This window comes from Coenobita brevimanus, chromosome 66 (genome assembly GCF_032717465.1).
Source record: "Coenobita brevimanus isolate Jiangsu-jjx chromosome 66, ASM3271746v2, whole genome shotgun sequence".
Classification (NCBI taxonomy): Eukaryota; Metazoa; Arthropoda; class Malacostraca; order Decapoda; family Coenobitidae; genus Coenobita; species Coenobita brevimanus.
The window spans coordinates 7,773,862-7,789,904 of record NC_137019.1 but is presented as its reverse complement, the minus strand read 5'-3'; the positions used below and the strand labels follow the sequence as shown (position 1 = coordinate 7,789,904).

The following is a 16,043-nucleotide window of genomic DNA, read 5'->3' as shown; positions in this document are numbered from 1 at the left end:
AGATTTCATTCTTCAAAAAGATATAATGATTCAGTAAATGACACAGTAAGGGAAACACTGGATCTGGCCACCCCTATAAATGTGCCAAAGTGTAAATCTGGCTTCATGTTGTCAGAGAGGGTGAGTACATGAATAAATGAAAGCGGTGGTCGACTGATTGGTTAATCTGTGAATAAAAAGTTTTATGAGGCTGATAAGTGTTGAAATGTAGCTTAATCTGCAGGTATACTGAATTTTACAACACATTTCATTAATGAAATGATATTGTATAAAAAAAACACTACGATTAAATTCCGATTAAGATTACTTTGGAAAAAAATTAATAATCGATTACAAATGCATGAAAATATGTAATGGACTATGATTACAGACTACCATTACTCTTTGTTTGTAAAATGCAGTATAGTATCACCGAGGGCAACCCAACACCCCCAGAAGGAGCCCACAAAGGAGCATGAGGAGCATATACAGCGCGCCTAGACTCCGGGCGACAGGGACATAAGTCCGCCCGGGCCGCGCGCCCCTATGACCCAGAGCTCGCCCGCCGCCACCGTAGCAGGAATACGAGACTACCTTCCGGGCGAGCCGACCACTGGGTGGAGCTGTTACTCCAGCTCTAGTCAGCACCCCTGAGACGGCTGGTAGCCGCTCAACCCTCCTACAGGAGACGGCCTGCAGCCGCTCTCGAAGTAACAAGGAGACGGCTGGTAGCTGCTCCCGCCTTCATCAGGAGATGGCCAGAAGCCACTCTGAAGGTGCCCTGAACGAGACGGCCGGTAGCCACTCGACCCTCCTACAGAAGTCAGCCTGCAGCTGCTCTGGAGGTAACAAGGAGACGGCCAGTAACCGCTCCTGACTTTGCCAGGAGACGGCCAGAAGCTGCTCTGAAGGTGCCCCTAACGAGACGGCTGGTAGCCACTCGACCCTCCTACTGGAGACTGCCTGCAGCCACTCTGGAGGTAACAAGGAGACGGCCGGTAGCCACTCTGAAGGTGCCCCTCAAGAGACGGCCTGTAGCCACTCGACCCTCCTACAGGAGACGGCCTGCAGCTGCTCCGGAGGTAATAAGGAGACAGCCAGTAGCCGCTCTCGCCTTCGTCAGGAGATGGCCGGTAGCCACTCCGAAGGTGCCCCTGAGCTGGCCTGTAGCTGCTCCCTTCCCCAGGCCACAGCCAGTAGCCGGACCCTAGCGACGGCCGATAGCCACGCCCCTAAAAGGCCACAGCCAGTAGCCGGGCCCTACGGTAGGAGACGCCCAGTACCCGTCCTTCGTCAGGTGCTGACTCCTGCCCACCAGCCTATGACCCAGAGAGAGCCCCCAGCTTGGAGGTGTACTGGAGAGGCCCTGTGACTACCACTGGGCTCTTGTCCCTGCAGCCGATTCCTGAGAGGACTCGCCTGACGGACCCCAACGTAGGCCGATGCTGCAGCCCCCTCCTGATGGCATTCCCGACCGCTGGGGACCACAGCCTTTGGGACCTCCAGACCGCCCCACGCAGGACCCCCGGGTGGTACCTCCCTACACCCCGACGCCAGAGATCTTCGTCCTCCATCAGGTGGCTGAGCGAGAAGTTCAGGCAGCTATTCGGCCCCAGCCCTGAGGGCCAGACTCCCGCCCCAAGCCCTGAAAGCGAGGGACCCTTCGCCACCAGCAGCCCCGGACGAGAGAGGACGCCCCTGAATACAGAGGCCCCTGGCAGAACTCAGCCCTGTCAGCAGTGAGGCTGAGTCACCTCCGCCGCCCTCGTACCTGACCGCCACTACGCCCAGACCCGAAAGTGAGTGATAGTGAAAGCACAGTGTCCGTGATATAGTTAAGTAAGGGCAGAACAGTGAGATAACAGAATAGGGGAAGTCAGTGGGAAAACCATCAATAATAATATAAAAGAGTGGTGGAATAAGCAAGGTAACAGTGAAACAGTGAACACGGCAAGGCCTTAAATACGGGTCTATCTCAGTGAACACGCTACCAGATAGTGACACCGCCCCACACTAAGATCATACGGAGGCCCCAGTGCAAAAGTAATAATTAACGATCCGACCAACAAACCCGTTAGCCTAGCCGCAGTGAAATAGTGCCACCACCTCCACCAGTACACAGAACCTAGACTTTCCTACAATAATAGTGCATAACCTCTCTACCCTAAGTGCTATTCACCTTACCCGATCTTGTCCTGAGTAGTATCCTGCTCGATACTAACACCCCATATCTAGGCCTTAGAATTATATTTGTCCAGTATACCTGTATTTGTGACATCTGCCCGTTCCACTGTAGAATTTAGCAATACACATATAAGGTTGTTGCCTTGAGTTTTTGTGTCCTGCCTCTCTCTTATTTGTCTAAGCTCCGGCCTAGAAAGGGAACCCACCTGCACCCTAGGCGTTAGAGGGACGGGAAGCCGACCATAAAACACCTAGCATTACAGTTTGTGACATCCAGTCGATCTTATTGTACTTTGAAAGGTCTCTTACTCAGATAAAATGCATGTCATCTTCGCATCCGTTACACTGTCATGTAGCTTACTGTATGTGAAGGCCCCTTTTTACATGAGGGCAGACTTAACGCTACCTGTTCTCCCCCACCTCTCATCTACCCTTGATCCCTAATTTGTCCCCAGTCTCCAAGAACGAATGGCTGGATCAGCCTTAGACTAGTGACCGTTACCTGTGCGTGTCTGGAAAGTTACTGCAGCTGTCTGAAGCGAAACCAGTAGCATGCTTGTATAATATTCACTCGCTATGATTCATGACTTAATGATGATGAGATGAGGTTGCATGTTTGCACGTGTTCTGCCCTAATGAGACTCAGATAAATAACACGGATATCATGTAGTTCGATTGATTTGATCGAAGGTAAATCTTAATTGCCTGATCGCAGCCGAAACTGGCAAGAAAAATTGAGAAGGAACACTATGCATCTTAGTGTAGAAACCGGCAGAAAATTTTTGTAGGAAAAGTCGAAAAGAAAACTTATAGTACGGTACCGTAGTGAAACCTGGTAACCATACCACAATGATTCTGTCCGTTGAGTGTTTCACTGGTCATTGAGTGGAATGTGTCTCACACCAACCTTTTCCATAATAGCCTGTTCCTGAAATTCTGAATTACATCTATATCACCAGGTAAACTTATTTCATCCATTCGCGACGTCATTTCTAAACCATGTCCTTCCTGTCTTCTCTATCTTTTTTTTGTCATTCCGTTCTTTTCCTTAGGAATTTATATCCATTTTTATACTACGGACACCAACACTGCACTGCATAATTCAGACGTGGCCTTGCTAAAACAAGAAAACTACACCCTTACTTTGGATATCCTGTTATTCACACTTCTAGAAATATATACTGGCACGCTACTTAAAGTGACCAGATTTACTGAAGCTAAAAGCGGGACATTGTCACTTTTGTGTGTATATATATATATATAAATTTCTCTATTAAGTTTTAGTAGTTTGTTCTTCTGCGTCCTTATTTCACCTTTATATATATATATATATATATATTTCATTCATTGCCAGACGCCATGTATCCCAAACGGGGTGGCCAAGGGCTTAGAGTTAATTGTTTTACAGGGAGGGGCACTAATCCTCCACCAACCCCACTTGACACGTAGGGACGCTAACAGCATCTGCTGTTCCCAGGCGGTCACCCATCCAAGTACTAACCAGACCCAACGTTGCTTAACTTCGCTGATCGGACGGGAAGCGGTGTACTCAACGTGGTATGGCCGTTCGCCTCACCCTGAAGCTGCTAATCAAACATTAACGTTTTTGAGACTTAGATAAACTCGGAACATACCGTATGGTACGGTGAATGGCCGACCAAATTTGTCAAGAGTATAACAGATTCTATGTTAACAATTCGGTAATTCATTTGATTTGGATTATGCATAATTTTACTAATGCATCACAATTTCATAAAAGAAGGTCATCTTATATCTAATGTAACAGTAATTTTCTAAAAGCGGGACACGTACGATAAATTTTCTAAAAAAGCGGGACATTTTAGTTGCAATTAAACAAGCGGGACAAACGTCGAAAAAGCGGGACTGTCCCTCTTAAAAGCGGGACTCTGGTCACCTTAACGTTACTTGCCCTATTTCCGCTACTAATAACGCTGTTGTTTGCAGCTTAAACATTTGCATTATAAATCCCACATTCTGATATACCAATTTGTATCAAATTGATGATTAATATCGCCAATAGGGCTGCCGATATTATGCATATTACAATTTTCTACAGTATCTTCACTGAGCAGTCCTCTGACCTTTTGCATAATATCAAATTTCTTCTGAAGATGTACTGTACAGTGATTTGTAGAGTTGTCACGTTCCTTAATGCTGTGTCCAGCAAATTTACTAATACCGCTAGTGATCCTTAAGTTTGGATCCCCCCATATACTGTATATATATATATATGTGTGTGTGTGTGTGTGAGAGAGAGAGAGAGAGAGAGAGAGAGAGAGAGAGAGAGAGAGAAATGAGATTAATATATGAATTTCAGAGGAAGGGATAAGTATTGGGGCTTAAACAATGCAAAGGCAGCATTTCATAAGTTGAGACAATTAGACACTTAAGTACGTACATGTGTGACTGAACAGCATCCAAAGATTCCTTCAGACCATGACAAATAACTATTCCTTAACAGCACTCAGATCCCTGCATAGGCGTATGAGGACAGGAAACGTGCCTATCTATCTATCTACTGCCAGACACCATAATCCCGTAAAGCAGGGGTTCCCAACCTGGGGTAAATTACCCCAAGTGGGGTAATTTGGTCTTTTGTGAAGGGTAATGGGGGAGGTAACAAAAAAAAAAAAATCTAAAAATCATACCAGTTATGATAGACTTTCAGACCTATACTAAAATTCAGAGATGAATGTTTAAAGTCATGTTTATTTGGTATCAGTGTTAATAATAAAAATAAATTACTCCTTGCAATAACTCTCTTGGTTTTAGCCTAACCTTTAATTAAGTCCTACATTCAAACTAAAATCTAGGCATCAAAATGTTAAGCAGCTAAAATGCAATTGTGGAAACATAAGCAATGAGGGGTAATGAGTGAAGGGAGGTGTGGAAAATGGGGTAATGGGTAAATAAAGGTTGGGAACCCCTGCCGTAAAGGGTGGCCATTTGACACTGAGTTAGTTGTTTTACAGGGAGAGGCACCAACCCTCCACCAACCCACTTGTTGACACGTAGGGAGCACGTATGGTTTGGGTATATGGTTACCACCCAGCGTTGTAAATGGTTTCTAGGCTTACAGGAAACCATTTGGCTTGTCACTGAATGTAAAGCCACCTGTGAAGGAAAGAAAAGGCATAAGAAGTGACAGGAAAGATAGGAGAAATAGGAAGACAGGAGGGCAGGCACAGAAAAAGAATGATAATAGCTAAGGAAGTAGGCAGCACTACATCAAGTGAGTGGATGATGGTCGCCACCACCTACGTGCCGTTTCGGGAAAAATGCTAAATTTTCAAGGCAAATGCTTCTGATGGTGTACTGGTGCCTTTGAAATGTGTTATGTTAAAAATTCTTCGAATCATCTCATTAGAACGAATAAAGGCTGTGACAGATACATTTTCATTACATGTGCTTACAAATTTGAACATGAGATTATAAGCGATAAATTACTTACAGATACATTATTTTATATATACTGTACTTACATATAAATGTACTATGCATATTTAATATAACTTAGATAGGTCAGCTTCGAACATTTGCAGGGCTTCTTTCGCCTCCAACTCCCCCCAGCAGGGGCGCACTCGGGAATATTTTTCGGGGGGGGGGGCATGAAAATGAAAGTTGTGGCTAGAAAAAAATCTAATGCAAGTCGCTTTTATTTTCTTACAAGAAAGAAAATTTCGGGGGGACTAGGCTCCCCCCCCCCTGGGTGCGCCCCTGCCCCCCAGTAAAATGCTTTCTCGTAATGGGTCTCTGATTCATTTCTGGCTGCCAACAGCAGAAAGGGCTTTACCCGAAGGGTTTGTTTACTGGTCTGTGAATCACCCCGTCATATGCACATGAACAGAGGCATGCACTGGATGTTTTACGTAGTCATTTTTACAAAGCACCACAGTCAGTATTTTAGGAGCATTGCAAGATTATTATATACTGCTTAATTACACTATTTAGTCATTCATTAATTTTTTTTATTATTGGATTTTTTTTTTTTTTTTTTTTGCTGCGTTGTCAATGCAATCAACGTTTTCTATGTCCCTTCCAAGGAAGTTTGAAGTACAGTCTGTCTATCTGTCTATTGCCAGACGCCTTAATCCCATAAGGGGTCGCCACAAACAAATCGCCTTCATGTCGCCCTGTCCCCCGCCATTTCATTGTCCTGCTCCCAGGTCACACACCCCTCTCCCATATACCCCTCCACCCCATCCCTCCATCTCATCCTTCTCCCCCCCTCCACCTCATTCACATACACTCTCCTCGTCAGTCACTCTCTCACTTTCCATCCTCTCCACATGGCCAAACCACCTCAAGTTTCTCCCAACGCTTCCTATCACATCCACATCCACGCCACAACGCTCCTTCAACTTCTTCATTTATCCGTCTGTCTCTAAATGTGACTGCACATGCTCCTCTCAAATAACTCATTTCCACTGCTTTCACTCTTGACTTCTATCCCTCCAACAAGGTCCAAGCTTCACTTCCATACGTTAGAGTTAGTATCACAATACTGTCATGTAGTAGTTTTTTCACCTCCATGCTCACTTCCCTGTCTCTTATGACTGCTTCCAAGCAACCTTTCTTCCCTGTTGTACCCTTTCAAGCACTTCGCCCTCTAAACTTCCATCCTTACTCATCACACTACCTGAAATACCAGCGCGGCGGGATGAGCCCGACACCATCACCCCAGGAGGAGAAAGTGAGGGGGTGACACCCACCCCACAAGGAGACAACGCTGACTTTTTACCTGGGTGGGTGTCCAGGCAGCAATGACACCTCCCTTGCGACCCAGCGCTCCTCTTCTGTGCAGCCAGACCACCCAGTAGTGTACGGAAAAAGTACACTACTCTCCAGCAGAGGAAGTGCTCGACAGAATTAGGGTGGGACTTGCAGTGGCAAGTTCCCAGGCACACCCTCGGAAGCCGAGTCTTCTGGATCGGCTCCTTATTTAAGTGAGGACTCAGGAGGAATCTCTAGGGTTGCTGTTCCCCTGCCTAGACTGAAGGAGGGCACGCTCCATCGGAGCTGTGGTGAAAGCCAATAGAGTACGTCCGGCCTCTTCCTTCCGACGTTACAGGCACAGGACCTTCCCAGACGGAAGGAGGGCACGCTCCGTCGGAGCTGTGGCAAAAGCCGAGAGAGTACGTCAAGCCTCTTCCCCCTGACGTCCCCGGGACAGGTAACCCCAACCCGACGAAGGGAGGGCATGCTCTGTCGGAGTTGCGGCACTAGCCAAGAGTGTATGTCCGACCTCTTCCTCCTGACATCTCCAAGGCAGGAGGCCCTAGCCCTATGACAGGAGTGCCTGGAGTGGCCTCGTATCCCTGTTCCACGTAGGAGCACAGGCAGTGCCCAACGGGGCTGCATGACGGAAGGAGTCATCTCCGGCCCACCTTACCGCCCTGGTGTTAGAGTGAGGTGCCACTCTTTCCAGCTCTCTCCTTGGAGGGCTGGATCTTCTTCCCCTACAAGTTCCCCTCCTGAGTCCAGACCAGAAGAGATGCCCCGAGGCCCAGAGTCCGGTCCCTGCAACCTGGGTCACCCCAGATGTTGACAGGCTCCGCCAGGACCAGAGGCTGCAGCTCTCCCCTGTCGGCCTCCCCCTGCAGCAAGCTGAGACCGAAGGGCCTCCCCCTGACGCAGGCAGACGCAGTTCTCTCCTGACGGCCACCCCGGACCTGGGTATAGGCCGCCCTACCTCAGCATCCTCCTCCTCCCGGCCGACACTCGGGCCGGGACTCCAGCAGGCCCTCCACCCGACCCCGAGGACAACCAAGGGCCTACGGCACACTGCTCGGCTTCTGGCCCTCTTCGGGCCCAGTCCCGAGAGCCCTGCCTCCTGCAGGGCCAACATGGCAAGGAAGCCACCCCAGACGCCGCCCCATTACTCGTGGCAACTTCACGGGTCCCACTGTCCTGTACCGCTCCCCATCCACGCCCGGTCGCCACTTGGAGCTCCCTGCATAGGCCCTCTACCCCAGGGGCCGTGGCCTCCTCTCCGTCAGAACCGTGAGTGACAGGTCTCGTGATCATATACCTCCCCAGTATCGTGGACCACCCCCCTTCAGTGAACTATCAACAAACCATTATCCTGTGTTCTTATCCCCATACACGGCACGTTCTTCCCCCCCCCCCGACTATAGTATCCCCCCCTGTTGATGAATCGAGCCCCTGTGAATCACCCGTGGAGTGTATAGCCCCAGCCCCGGGTCGAGACCCCGCCCCTCTCTCGGACAGTGACAGACAAGCCCATACCATTCACATAACACAGCAAGATCTCAGGCTATATTCCCCCCTTCTCCTTCTTACCCCCGGCCCGGCTCCCCAGAGAGTAACCCTCCCTATCCTGATTAAGCCCCCCTCTCCCCTCCATGCCCCCAGTGTGACCTATGGTGTATTCTCGGCCTGTGTGACACGTATATAGATGCTAAGTTAGCTAGGGACTTCGGTATATATCACGCGATGATGTATTAGCTAGGACCCATCTATGTCACGCGAGCACCTAGGCTTAAGAACTGTCCCTGTGGGTATACTGGGTTGTGTTATATGTGAATCTGTGTGTGTTAATGTACTACTTATATTGGTGACATATTGCTTGTGATATGGTGAAAGAAATAGCCCAAACGTGAGACAAAGATGCTGAACTAGATGGACAAGTGGTTGAGATCAATATCAGTGTTAAGCACTGTGTAACTTTGACTGTGATCAAGGAACGCTGTGTGTGTAAAATGCGTGACTTACAATGCAGTGCCCCCAAAATGGAAACAGAAGAATACCGTAGTGCCCCCAACAACGAGGCAAGTGAGATACAGCCCAGTATGCCAGGGAACATGCTGACACCCCCACACGGACCCCACGGGGTAGCCGCCACCGTCGGAGCAACCCCCAGCAACAATGGCATATGTCAGCCCGGGCCGTGCGCCCCTATGTCACGCAGCCACCACGCCGTCGCCAGCGTAGGAGAAGGAGTGGGATTGTTGAACCAGCTCGGGGTGGAGTTGTTCTAGATACTCCAGACAGCACCCCTCAGGAGATGGCCTACTGCCACTCCGAAGGTGCCCTGGTAGAGACGGCCTACTGTCCCTGGTAGAGACGGCCTACTGCTGCTCCCCCCTCCTGCAGAAGGAGACGGCCTACTGCCGCTCCCGCCCTCGTGAGACGGCCTACTGCCGCTCCAAAGGTGTCCCTGTAGAGACGGCCTACTGCCGCTCCTCCCTCCTGCAGAAGGAAACGGCCTACTGCCGCTCCCCTCTCCGGCCGAAGGAGACGGCCCACTGCCGCTCCCGCCCTCGTGAGACGGCCTACTGCTGCTCCGAAGGCGGTGCCCTTGAGATGGCCCACTGCCGCTCCTCCCTCTGGCAGAAGGAGATGGCCTACTGCTGCTCCCGCCCTCGTGAGACGGCCTACTGCCGCTCCGAAGGCGGTGCCCCTGAGACGGCCTACTGCCGCTCCTCCCTCCGGCAGACGGAGACGGCCTACTGCCGCTCCCGCCCTCGTGAGACGGCCTACTGCCGCTCTGAAGGCGGTGCCCCTGGGACGGCCAATTGCCACTCCGCCCTCCTGAAGCAGGAGACGGCCCACTGCCGCTCCCGCCTTCGTCAGACGGCCCACTGCCGCTCTGAAGGTGCACAGAGGTGCGCTGACTCCCCCACTCAGGCCACGGCCAATTGCCGGGCCCCGACACCTGACAGCCCTGCCCCTGGGCAGCCACGGCCAATTGCCGGGCCCCACGGACGAAAGGAGGCAAGGAGCGAGACGTCACCCCGGCAGGAGACGAGAGCCCAGGCTTCCTGTACCAGAGCAGCCCAGTCAGGCCTCACAGCCTCCCCTGGCCTCCGCTCCCTACGGCTGGCTCTGGAACAGACGCACCTGACGGGCCCCAGTGTAAGCCGGTACCGCAGTCCTACCCTGTCGGCGCCCCTAGACGCTGGAGACCGCAGTCCGCAGTCTCTCCCGACCCTCCCCAAGACGCCCGGGCACGACCTCCATACGCCCCCACGACGACGTAAGGCTCCCACCTCCGGCCGAGACTTACACCAGAGGTTTCTGGAGCTATTCGGCCCCAGCCCTGAGGGCCACACCCCTGAGCCCAGCCCGGAGGCCACAGGTAGCCCGGGACGCGAGAAGACGTCCCTACGAGTCGTCCCGTGCCCTCTCGGCACGCCTCCCCTTGGCGGTGCCCCTAGCCCGGCAGGATTGCCGACGGCGTGTTAATTCCTGCCCCCGCCCCCCCGCGATGAATATGTGTGATGATGCCCAGAAACAGTGCAAGTGATTTAGGTTAAGTGTGACTTTGCCGAACCGAGTGTAATATCGTGCAGCGACTTAATATAGTGAATATCGGGGCAAGTAAGATCACAGTGAGAGAATAAAGGACGAGTGTGTGAACCAAGAGCTGATGAACTAGACTTATGAGTGACGTCCCTTATATACAAATAGTAAGACTGTGCCGCCTGGAAATTCCTCCGTAGTAATACATCCCCACTGCTGTAAACTCTAAAGAAATAATACGAGAAAGTGTTAATGATATTCCCCCACTCACGCTACCTGTAAATTCTGTATGACACTCCCTCGTCCCAGTACCTAGTGTAAGTGTAAACCAGAAATAGAATCAATTACCAAAGTCCCTTTGCTATTGGAAAACGTGTAATTCCCATTGTTAATACTTACCTCTCTCCAGTATTACCATAACTCCGTCCTAGCCGTCACAAGTCACTCCCCCCCTCTTCTCCCCCCCCCTTGTGAGACTCACTCCCCGCGCCTCACGCGCGCGCCTATATTCAGTGTACCCTGAATACACTAGAATTAATTGTGTTGGCATTAATATAAGATAAGCAAGTATCCTGCGAGATACACATATCCTAGATAAGGTTTTATTTCTTGCTATATATCATGTTGTAATATCTGCTGACTTTGTCCTGTGTCTGACTGTGGTAATATACGTGTACAGGTTGTTGCCTGGAGTTTTTGTGTCCTGCCTCCTTTTATTGCACTAAGCTCCGGTCACGAAAGAGGACCCCGCTCCACGCTAGGTGTGTTAGGAACGAGAAGTCGAGCCTATTTACACCTAGCATTACAGTGTGTAATTGGTTTTTATTAACATACTAGTGTATTTGTGTACCCGTGATGTTTGTGTTTTCCCTTCCTTGCTAGAGCTGACCCGGTCAGAAATTAAGGGCCCAGAGTTGCACCGTAACTGGACCCGAGAAGTCGGGACACAGAATACGCTGCTTAACACTACCCAAGTACTTAACAGCAATCACATTTTCCATTTCCTCCTCATCCAACCTCACTTTACACTCACACCAAAAAGTATCGGTGCACACTTGACGCAAAGCAATTTGAGACTCGGACGATGGCTACTGGGAACTGAACGATTTTTTTCCCCCCATGCTGATAAATTTGCTCTCTCAAGGTTGCAATATATGGCTTGTTTATGACATTTTCTAGTTTGTATTGTTTTCATATTCATAGCAAAGTAGTTACAAATAAATCTTACCGAGAATTCATGAGCTATAATGGTCATTTCGGATATCATCGTGCCTTACCTGCGCGATACTTTTTGGTGAGACCGTACATTGACACAACTCTCGAAGACCATAACTTTACTCTCCCCTACATCCACCTTTAATTTCCGTTTCTTACTTCCAAACTCATTCACCAAGCCTTGGAGCTCCCTTTCGTCTTTACAACACAGTTATCATCTGCAAACTACAGTGCAGGAAGTTTCCAAACACTGTCCTCTCTCACTAGGGCCGCCCCAACATACACTGCCCTGCCTTGAGGTACAGTAAGCGACGTAAAGAAAGGTCAGTTACTTGTAGTGCACTTTAAATACCAACCAATGGGATATACCAGTTATTTATATAGAGCTTGACTGCCTCGTATCCTATTTCATAATATATGAAATATGAAACAAGATGGATGAATTACGTAACACATACTGTTATACTGTAGTTAATACAAAATGCACTGTATATATATCGTCGAATACTAATCCTCCAGCTGAAGTTACCCTATTTGTTTCTTGTCTTTAGTTCATTAATACGGTACACATTCCGGTAACCGTCATTCATCTCATCAACCATCAGCCTACTGATGTAACCATGCTGTTCTGCTGTATGCAAACATCCCTCAATGCTCCCTGCCTCCCCAAAGGATAGTGAAGTGCAGGAGGAATGCAACTTCAGACTGGAGTCCTCTGGGTGTCTCGGGTAAATCTGGGCTACAGTAATTCCAATAACTGTAGGTCAGTGTTTGTAGTTCGTCACTTGATTTCGAAACTATTTTTTTCTGGTCGACTTAGTGTGATTTGAGCTTTATTTGTTTCGGAAATCGCACTCATTCTGGAGATTTAGCCTACCCAAGGCAAAATATACCTATTTTTGGGTAGTTAAGGAAGCGGCCAGGTCGCCCACGGCAGTGTTTACAGACAGTCTCTCCAGTTGACCGTGTTGTTTACGAACCATCACTTTGGCTGGACATGTTAGTGAATCTCGTGTCAAAGCAGTGGGTTTAACCAAACCTAATCTAACCAAACCAAGCCAAGTCTAACCTAACCTCACTTGCGTTTGACAGCCAGCTTAAAAAAAAAAAAAAAAAAAAATAGGAATATTAAATATGGCCGGCTACTGGCAGACACTGGCGGAGATCCTATGTAGGATTTTCACGTTAAATTCACATTTTCAAAAACTAGTTTATTGGCTAGTTGAACAGATTCAAAATAAGGTGGTCTACAGGGTGGCTGTGTCAGATTTTTTGGATCGAGTGATGTGAACTACTGAAAATTAACCAAATGAAGCTCAAATTCATTCGGATCACACTAAAATCGACCAGAAAATTTATTTTATATTTCGAAACTGAGTGATGTGAACCACCGAAAATTGACAGACGTGTTAGCTAGTGCATATTTTTGCATAATGCCATACTGTCCCCAGGCCCGCCACAAGGGGTATAACCTCTGGAAAAACTTTATATCTGAATTATATTGTATAATTACCTGAACATAGAAAAACAAACCCATATAATTTTCCATATAAAAATTCATGGTACAGTATATCTGACATGATTACTGTACTGTACTAGGAAAGTGAATGATTTGCTTTAAGCAGCAGAAAGACCTTACCAGTTCGAATCATATTTCTCCAGTTTGTTTTCTGTATTTTTCTCACAATTTTCAAGGTAGTAAATGGCCTTTTCCTGCTGAAATATTCCCCCCCTCCCCCCTGTTATTATTATCACGTTTCTTAAGCTACAACAACAGTTGTTTGTTTCCGGCATGATGGAATAATTTTATTAAAACGTACTGTACTCAAAAGTCGATTTCGTTCCCCATTTCTCAACAGGAGGTTAGGTTAAGTTAGATTAAATTATTGGGTATGGTATACAGTAGGTGAGCTTGGTTAGGTAAGGTTTAGGTAAACTCTTAGGTTAGGATAGTCCCTTCTGCCATTACACTGACGAATTACGAGTTGTCATGGTGAAACATAGCTTAAAACAATGGGGAAACAGATTTAACAAGGAACATTTATTTGCCACCCCAGAAATAAGCAGAAAGATATAACTGAGTGCCAGAAAGAACTGGTTTGGTAAGGTGCATCTACTGCTTAAAGTAAAGGATACGTTTATCCTAGCCTACTGTAAATACAGTACAGTACTGTACTGTATATTAACAGTAACCACACCATTAAAGTAGACATGCAGCATTACAATAAATGAAAGACATGCAGTACAGTACAGTACCTTAAAATACAGTTGCTGTATACTGTACTCACTATACTGCAATACTTTTGTTAAATATTCCCATGGGGGCTACAATGGTTAGTTGCATAGAGAAGGCACCATAGTACATTACCACATGAATTACCTGATTATCGCCAGCTTCTTCCCCTTGAGGGACAGAATGTCCTTCATGCATTTGGTAGGAGGGGAAGCCATGCACACACATGCCAGCCCAAGGACAAGCAACATTGACTCCTACAAGCTATTCATGCACTGGAACCAAATGGCTTATTGTATGTGACTGAGGTGGAGCATGCAGGCTGGACTTTGTTCTGGTGGGCATTGTCGGTGGCTGGTGTTTTGAAATACGGTATTCAGTTTCCCTGCATGTTGTCAGTTAATGCCATAAAAATGGATATTGCTTTAATCCTGCAAGATTTTTTTGCTTTACAGATAATGAGGCTTGATGGTTAATGTAGTGTTAGATAATATGGGGATTACTGTATTTGTGTATTGTAAATACAGTAAGACCTCACTACAACGGACTAATTGGGGCCCCAAGCCATTCCGAGAAAAGTGAAATTTCAATAAAAACGACATCCAGACTTCCCTCTGCTAATCCGGACTTTTTCCGATATATCGGACATTAGTCCGCCTTGCACCAGTGGTTTTTAATCAGTTTTCATAACCATTGTGGTATCATACATTAATCAAATGGTGTAATATATATAATAATACTGTACTGTACATTGATAAACATGTCTTTTGTTTACCCTATTGTGGTGAACATAGCTGAAGTGGTCAGGCAATCCGGACTGCTTCTGGCTTTATCATACATTTTCCGAAGTGTAGGAATTTAGTCCGGTAGCTCCTCGAGTCTGATAAAAGTGAATTCCGGTCTATTGAGGTCCGTTATATTGAGGTTTTATTGTATAAAAATGTTGTGAAGCGGCTGAAAAATGGGAAAGCAGCTGGCAATGATGAGGTGTATGCAGAGAATGATTTAGTGTAGTGGAGAGAGCAGACTGAAGTGCTTGTTGGAGATATTTAAGAAGGCATGGATGAGTGAAACTGAGCGGGAGAGTGGAAAAAGACAGTGATTGTGCCTATGTACAAAATTAAAGGTGAGCGAAGTGAGTTCAAGAATTATTGTGGCATAATCAGTTGAGTGTTGTAGGGAAGGAATATGGAAGAATATTATAGAGAAAGTAAGAGAGATATCAGAAGTCCTAGTGAGTGACAAACAGGATGGCTTTAGGAGTGGCAGAGGATGTTTGGATCAGATACTGTAGCTACAGTATTTGTAGTGAGACTGATAGTGGAGAAGGCTTGTGAGAAGGACGATAAGGTGTTTATGGCATTTATGGATCTGGAAAAGCATATGACAAAATAGACAGAGAAGGATTGTGGAGGGTTTTGTGCATTTACGGTGTAGATGGTAAACTGGTACGTGCCATCAAGAGTTTTTATGATGGTAGTGAGGCATGTGTAAGGGTAAATAGGCATCTAAATGAATGGTTCACAATCGGTGTGGACATGCGACAAGGTTGTTCTTTATATACAGTAATCCCTCGATTATAGGACGTAATAGAGCGAAAGGCATATCCGGGTAATGATTTCGCCCAGATAATGGACTTCTCCTCTGTCCCCCATTCAGTACAGTACATCGTACAACACTTGCTCCTGTTGTTTAACACTATTTTATTTAGTCAAGCAGACCTATAAACCACAGCCAAGCAATTACCATGGTCAAGCAGACCCATCAACCACAGACAAGCACCACTGCAGGGCCATACCCTGCAGTGGCATGAAAACATGAAAAAAAAGAAAAAAAAAAAAAAAAAAAACTACCGGTACTCAAAAAATATGCATTGAGCTCACAAAACATAATGGCAAATGGAAAAAAATCATGGTACAACAGAATAAAATCATGGTACAGTACAGCAAGCTAAAATCAAATCAAAGTCAACACTCACGACTTGACCATCTTGCATCAATCTTACCCAGGGTCTCCCGCTCCTCCAGAGTCATCACTACCGTACCCTCTTTCCCTGTTGAAAGGGCCATTATCACACACCCTAGGAAGAGGCAGGCAAGGAATAGCAAGGCCTGAAGCATGTAGGAAACAACCACAAAAGCCACAA

At 47.3% G+C, this 16,043-nt stretch overlaps 1 non-coding gene across 1 annotated transcript; it reads right to left on the bottom strand.

Moving 5' to 3' along the window:
- Positions 1-3,615: 3,615 nt before the first annotated feature.
- LOC145405398 (5S ribosomal RNA) lies at positions 3,616-3,734 on the bottom strand. Its single transcript, XR_013898349.1, has one exon. It is a non-coding gene; the product is annotated as a 5S ribosomal RNA (ribosomal RNA).
- Between the last annotated feature and the right edge of the window lie 12,309 nt (positions 3,735-16,043).